Source organism: Taudactylus pleione, unplaced genomic scaffold, assembly GCF_031769625.1.
Source record: "Taudactylus pleione unplaced genomic scaffold, aTauple2 ptg000173l, whole genome shotgun sequence".
NCBI lineage: Eukaryota > Metazoa > Chordata > Amphibia > Anura > Myobatrachidae > Taudactylus > Taudactylus pleione.
Window position 1 is genome coordinate 5,875,985 of NW_028284575.1, and position 6,516 is coordinate 5,882,500.

Below are 6,516 nucleotides of genomic sequence, written 5' to 3' on the forward strand. Positions count from 1 at the left end.
TCTTCATCCGTTAAGTATTCTCTCCTAATTTTGTTAGCTGAAGCGCCTTCTATTTAGGACCATTTTCCTGATTTAAACAGTAATTTTTATTGAATTTTTTTAAAATTTTTGTAAACAAAAGGGAACAGAAATAAAAATGGGAACATTTTTTTTTTAAAAAGTGGAGCGTTACATTAAGTGTTGTGACTTCAGTCTCTTGGTTCACAAATCCACAGTGTGCTTCCCAGTAAGTTTACCAAACAGTCTATTATTATTGTGCCTGCTCATTTAGAAACTCCTAACATGGCAGCCTGCTTTAGGAGTGCTAATTTTATGGATGCTGTTCTATTACAGAAACTGATTATCTGATTTCTGGGGGGTAGTACCCACACTAATAGCCTGTCGTGCCCACCAGTAAGTGCAGCTATATGCCACCTTTCCAGTAGCTATGGATTTGCTGATTTATTTATTTATTTATTTTTTCGCAGCACTATAAAACTTCTGCTATATCGCGGGGCGTTCTGCAAGCATTGCCGGCATTTATACGCTATTGCAATAGCCACTTGCCCTTGATTGAATTGACCCTTTACAACAGGCCAGGCCAACCAGTGGCTCTCCAGCTGTTGTGAAACTACATGTCCCAGCATGCCCTGCCAGTTTTATCATTCCCATAACAGCTGGAGAGCCACAGCATGGCTGGGTCTGCCTAAGAGCTTTGGAGCTGCTCGGTGTGGCTTATATAAACCTGCCTATTAAAACTTCCTTTAGTCTTCATGCACCAGAGGAGGTGCTGTGACAATACTTGCTGGTACCAGCACTACACATTCCCCTCTTTACCATAACTTCTGTCAGCTAGGGATTGGGCCCCATAAACATAATGCAAACCCCTACATTCCTGGATCTGGATCCATTCAGGGCTAATAGCTCTGCAGAGGCCTGGTCTCTCCACACAGTCTTGAGAAATTTTCAACTAAAAGTATATACACTGAGTAAAATGTGTGCAAAGATGACATCTGAGCAATGAACCTTCATTGGCTAATGTATATGATATCTTCAGGCTAAAGCTGCATACACACGTACTAGTTGATTGGTTGGAATGAAAATCTGGTAAGGTATGAAAGCAAATGACAATCAGCAATTTGTTCTCAAATACCGGAAAATGGACAAAAACTTTTGTTTGAACAAATTGTTTAGACCGACCATTTTACTCTGTATTCTGGCATTTAGGAGAAAATTACTGATCATTAGTTACTGTATTATATTTTGGGAAATGGGGGGGGGTCATGCACTTTAATGGTCACACTACACCAGTGATTCCCAACCTCTGTCCTCAAGGCACACTAACAGTCCTGGTTTTAGTGATATCCATGGTTAGTTCAGTCAAAATAACTGAGGTATTAAGTCAGCTGTGCTCAAGTATGGTTATCCTTAAAACCTGGACTGTTAGTGTGCCTTGAGGACCGTGGTTGGGGACCTCTGTACTACACCCTACAGGTAATAGGAGAACATATTACAAAGGGGGCATATACATAATAGCAGGGGAAAACAAGGCATGATACTAGGCTCTGGCTAGAGAACCCTGGCATGTCTGTTCCAGGCGCCTTCGCTGCTCCTGGAGTCTCCCCTGAAAATGCTGCTGGCACTGTTGTCAGACACTCTGATCCATAGGACCTGCATCGGTGAAAGGTGTAGACAGCCTTATGCGTTGTCCTGGCACACTGGAGGCGTAAAAAACACTCGCACCAGTGGGTACCCAAACTCTGTGTTTGAGGCACCCTGCAATGCAGGTTTTAAGGATTTCCATGCTAAAGCACAGATGACTTAATAAGGACCTCAGTCAGTTTGATTATACCATCTGTGCACAACCCTGGATATTCTTAAAACCTAGACTGCTAGGTTGTCTTGAGGAGCGAGTCTAGCATGCTGACCTGATTAGGGCGCTGTTGCCAATTACTGGTGGTGCTATCTTGGCTGCTGAGCCACCTGCACCAGCTTGGTAGGGACCCAGCCCAATTGGCAGCCCCACAACGACAGCGAGTCTATGGAGGCTTTCACAACCCCATGGTCGTTAAGATTCACTGATCAGTCCAACCTGAGCACCTATTCTAGGACTGTTGGCTACAGTATGGCTGACCACTGGTGTAACAAGTCCCACAAAGTTAGTCAGCGGCTGATACAGCAGTATGCCAAGTGGGATACTTTAACAGGTTCTCAAACTCTGTCCTCAGCGTCCCAAACATTGCATGTTTTCCAGGTCTCCTCATAGAGACCAATGTATACAAACACTGGTTCAATGTACACAAACTCTGTTTAAGGCACAAAATTATTGAAAATATTGTATACAATGACCTGCAGGCTGTGTATAAGGTGCATATAAAACATAAATGCATTCTGTGATTAGATTTGGGTCTCATTCCCAAGATATTTAATTATGGTATGCAAATATTCCAAACTACGGAACTTTCCGATATCTAAAATGGCCCTGGTCCCAAGCATTTTGGGAGACTCAACGTGTGTGTGTGTGTATGTATATATATATATAGATAGATAGATAGATAGATAGATAGATAGATAGATAGAGTCCAAATGAATGGGATAGGCACTCACCAGTTAGTAGAAAAAAGTTTTAATCACTCACATGATGTAAGACAATAGTCGACGTTTCGGTCCAGGTAGACCTTTATCAAGACAAGAAATTCACCACCATGATTCAGCCACAGGTAACCCCAAGTACACCTGCTGTGAGAGCCACCTTAAATAGCCCAAATCATCCCCGCTGGTACCACCCACAATCAAATACCGGAAGTGCCATAAATATATAATATAGCCAGTCATATTGGACATTCAGAGAAACATACCCGGTAGATGCATCAACTCACATTGTAACCCTCCAGCGGCGCCACAACCGGGGCCAGCACACAGGGTATACGACCAATCATAGCTGAAACCGGAAGTCACCTGCGTTCCACGCGGTGGAACGCAGGACATCCGGTTATTGCGGAGCAAGTGCCTATAGTGCGTCATCAAACTCAGACGCTAAGGCAGGCATACGTAACACCACTAGGGGCGCTTCTAAGTCGGACATAACAAAAAGGAAGGACGTTACCATGGAAACCGGTAACAACCACAACGTTACCCGCAAACCTAAAGTGGGAATAGATACCAGCATAACCGATCAAGACATCAAAAACTAGATGGTGTCTGAAACATCAATATACACATATTTAGATACAAAATTGTTATTGATGTTTCAGACACCATCTAGTTTTTGATGTCTTGATCGGTTATGCTGGTATCTATTCCCACTTTAGGTTTGCGGGTAACGTTGTGGTTGTTACCGGTTTCCATGGTAACGTCCTTCCTTTTTGTTATGTCCGACTTAGAAGCGCCCCTAGTGGTGTTACGTATGCCTGCCTTAGCGTCTGAGTTTGATGACGCACTATAGGCACTTGCTCCGCAATAACCGGATGTCCTGCGTTCCACCGCGTGGAACGCAGGTGACTTCCGGTTTCAGCTATGATTGGTCGTATACCCTGTGTGCTGGCCCCGGTTATGGCGCCGCTGGAGGGTTACAATGTGAGTTGATGCATCTACCGGGTATGTTTCTCTGAATGTCCAATATGACTGGCTATATTATATATTTATGGCACTTCCGGTATTTGATTGTGGGTGGTACCAGCGGGGATGATTTGGGCTATTTAAGGTGGCTCTCACAGCAGGTGTACTTGGGGTTACCTGTGGCTGAATCATGGTGGTGAATTTCTTGTCTTGATAAAGGTCTACCTGGACCGAAACGTCGACTATTGTCTTACATCATGTGAGTGATTAAAACTTTTGTCTACTAACTGGTGAGTGCCTATCCCATTCATTTGGACTTTATCTACTTCTGGACTTTTTTATGTCTATAAAGGAGCACCCCACTATTGGAGTTTTTATAACAGTGAGTACAGCTTTCTGGACTATGTGGATTACGGGTTACTGATATACCCTTAAGCTGGCACCTGGACATGATACAGGAGTTGTTCTCTTTTCTCAATGGTTTACCGTGAGTTACATAATACCCACTTTTGGATGTCTGCATTCATTTAATTAGCAATTTTTGGACCTTATAAGCTTTTCAATACAAATCCCCCTTCTTAGGGGCGGAGTTAATGTGTTTTGTGTCTGTATGTGCCAACATGTTCTTGTGGGCTCAACATCTAGTGCATTGAGGAGTGGTCATTTGTTCATTGGTTCTACTGGTACTACTATTGTACGTTGATACTTGATAAATAGTATTTAAGAATACTGTAGTGTGGTGTTTGTGTGTAAAGTCTGTCTTTTTTGTTGTCTGTTGGGTTATTTTACTAATATGGCAAATGAAGGCTTCCAGATGCTAGATGATACACTACTTGATCTAGCACAAAACAATTTTGTGTCACTTACAGATGATGATGCGGATAAAGTGTTGTTTGATCACACAGAGTTCTCGAAATTACCTGATGAGTCTTGTACTGATCTATATTATAAATTATTGAGGCTTAAGAAGCGTGAGGTAGACCTGACCCTACATGGTCAATTTCTTTCAGACTACTACCGGAATAAGAAGATCCCTAGAGGGTTTAGAGTGAGCAATACCCCCACCATTGGGCGTAATAATTTGACGTTTTGCGCAAAATGGTGTGGGGTATTGAATAAGTGCTCGCTCGACCTCATTTTAATGGTAGTGGAGGAAGTGTGGACAGAATTGATAAAATTACGTGAAGAGATCAGAACATTCAATACAGGGCATCTTAGTACTTTAACTACCGATACCTCTGATGATTGGCTTGGAAAATTGAAAGAACAAATTAACAACTACCAGAGGGAACTTATATCTTTTAAACGTAAGAAATTAGCAACTGTTAATTCTGATTATACTAATCATAGTGTGTATCGGTGGCTGAAGGGTGAGAATTCTATACGACGTGGAGGTGGCCCTTTGAGATTTAGGCCCCCCCTACAGCCTGATACATCTTCCTCACAATCTAATTCTGAAAGTGAATTAAATAGTCGTCGACCCCCTAGTGGTTCTTCCTCTTTTTTAGAGAGAGGCCAACGGTCGGGTTTAAGTCCAGGCCGAAGCCTAGCCCCAGATACCAGAGCAGACGTGGTGGTAAAAACAAAAAAGCGTGGAAGGGGCCGCACAAGGAATTAGAACCAGTATATAATTTATCTAGTAGATGCCTCACTGATTCAGAATGTGAGGTTCTCTCGTTTGGTTTATCTTTTGTTCCTACGGTGCAACACAAGAAGTTCAATTGGTCTGTTGATCACTATAAATTTGGCCGTAAGCTACGTTTACGTGAACATTTTGCCAATTCCAAGGAAATACCTACTACTGAAAGGTTTAAGAACCCTAGCCTATTCGATCCTCAATCGAATAGTGCTAGTATTAAAACGTTTCTACGATTAGTGGAACATGAAATGGCTTCGACGCAGGTTACCAAGAAATATGACAATTTAACCTTTGATCAGAGGCAGGCTTTACAGGATTTAATTCGGGATGACACGATTGTTATACGACCAGCCGATAAAGGCGGGGCCATCGTCATACAAGATTGGCTGGCCTATGATAAGGAGGTACGACGCCAATTGAGTGATTTACGCACATATATTAGTGTGCCGCATAACCCCATGTTTGATATTAAGTGCAAGGTAGATGTGGTCATTGACCGGGCATTACAACATAGGTGGATTGATGATGGAGTGGCTTCTTTTCTTAAAGTTGGGCATCCGATATGCCCGATTATATATTTGTTGCCTAAGATCCACAAAACCTTAGTTGACCCGCCCGGTCGACCGATCATATCTGCTATGGGTTCGGTTTTACAACCATTGGCTAAATTCGTTGACACATTTCTGCAACCACATGTGGCTTTGATGAGCAGTTTTGTACAAGACACTCACGATTTTCTGGATAAGGTCTTGACCTTTAATAAACTTACCGGTGATGTGTGGCTTGCTACTATGGATGTGGTGTCATTGTATACCGTGATACCCCATGAGGCGGGCATTGAGACAGTGAGAACTGCTCTGCTTAATGGTAAACATGTGGGGCCACCGATTGATTTCATATGTGAATTGATTGAACTCGTGCTTAGATACAATCACTTCAGTTATGGCAATGAGTTTTTTGTACAGGTGTCTGGAACGGCGATGGAGTCAAATTTGGCCCCATCGTATGCCAACCTATATATGCACCAGTATGAACAGCAATATATCTTAGGGATGTATGGTAACAAGATCCTGTGCTATAAACGATTTATTGACGATCTGTTCATGATTTGGACAGGCACGAAAGTTGAATTTTTTGAAATGATCACATTCCTCAATGCATTGGAGAGTCCAATTAGGTTTACCGCTTGTATTGACAAAAACTCCATTAATTTCCTTGATGTTACAATCATGCGTGAGGGTGCGATGTTGAGTTCAACACTTTATCGAAAAGTGACTGACAGGAATACCTTGCTTCATTCGAAAAGTCATCATGCAAGCAGTCTCAAGGAATCACTTCCT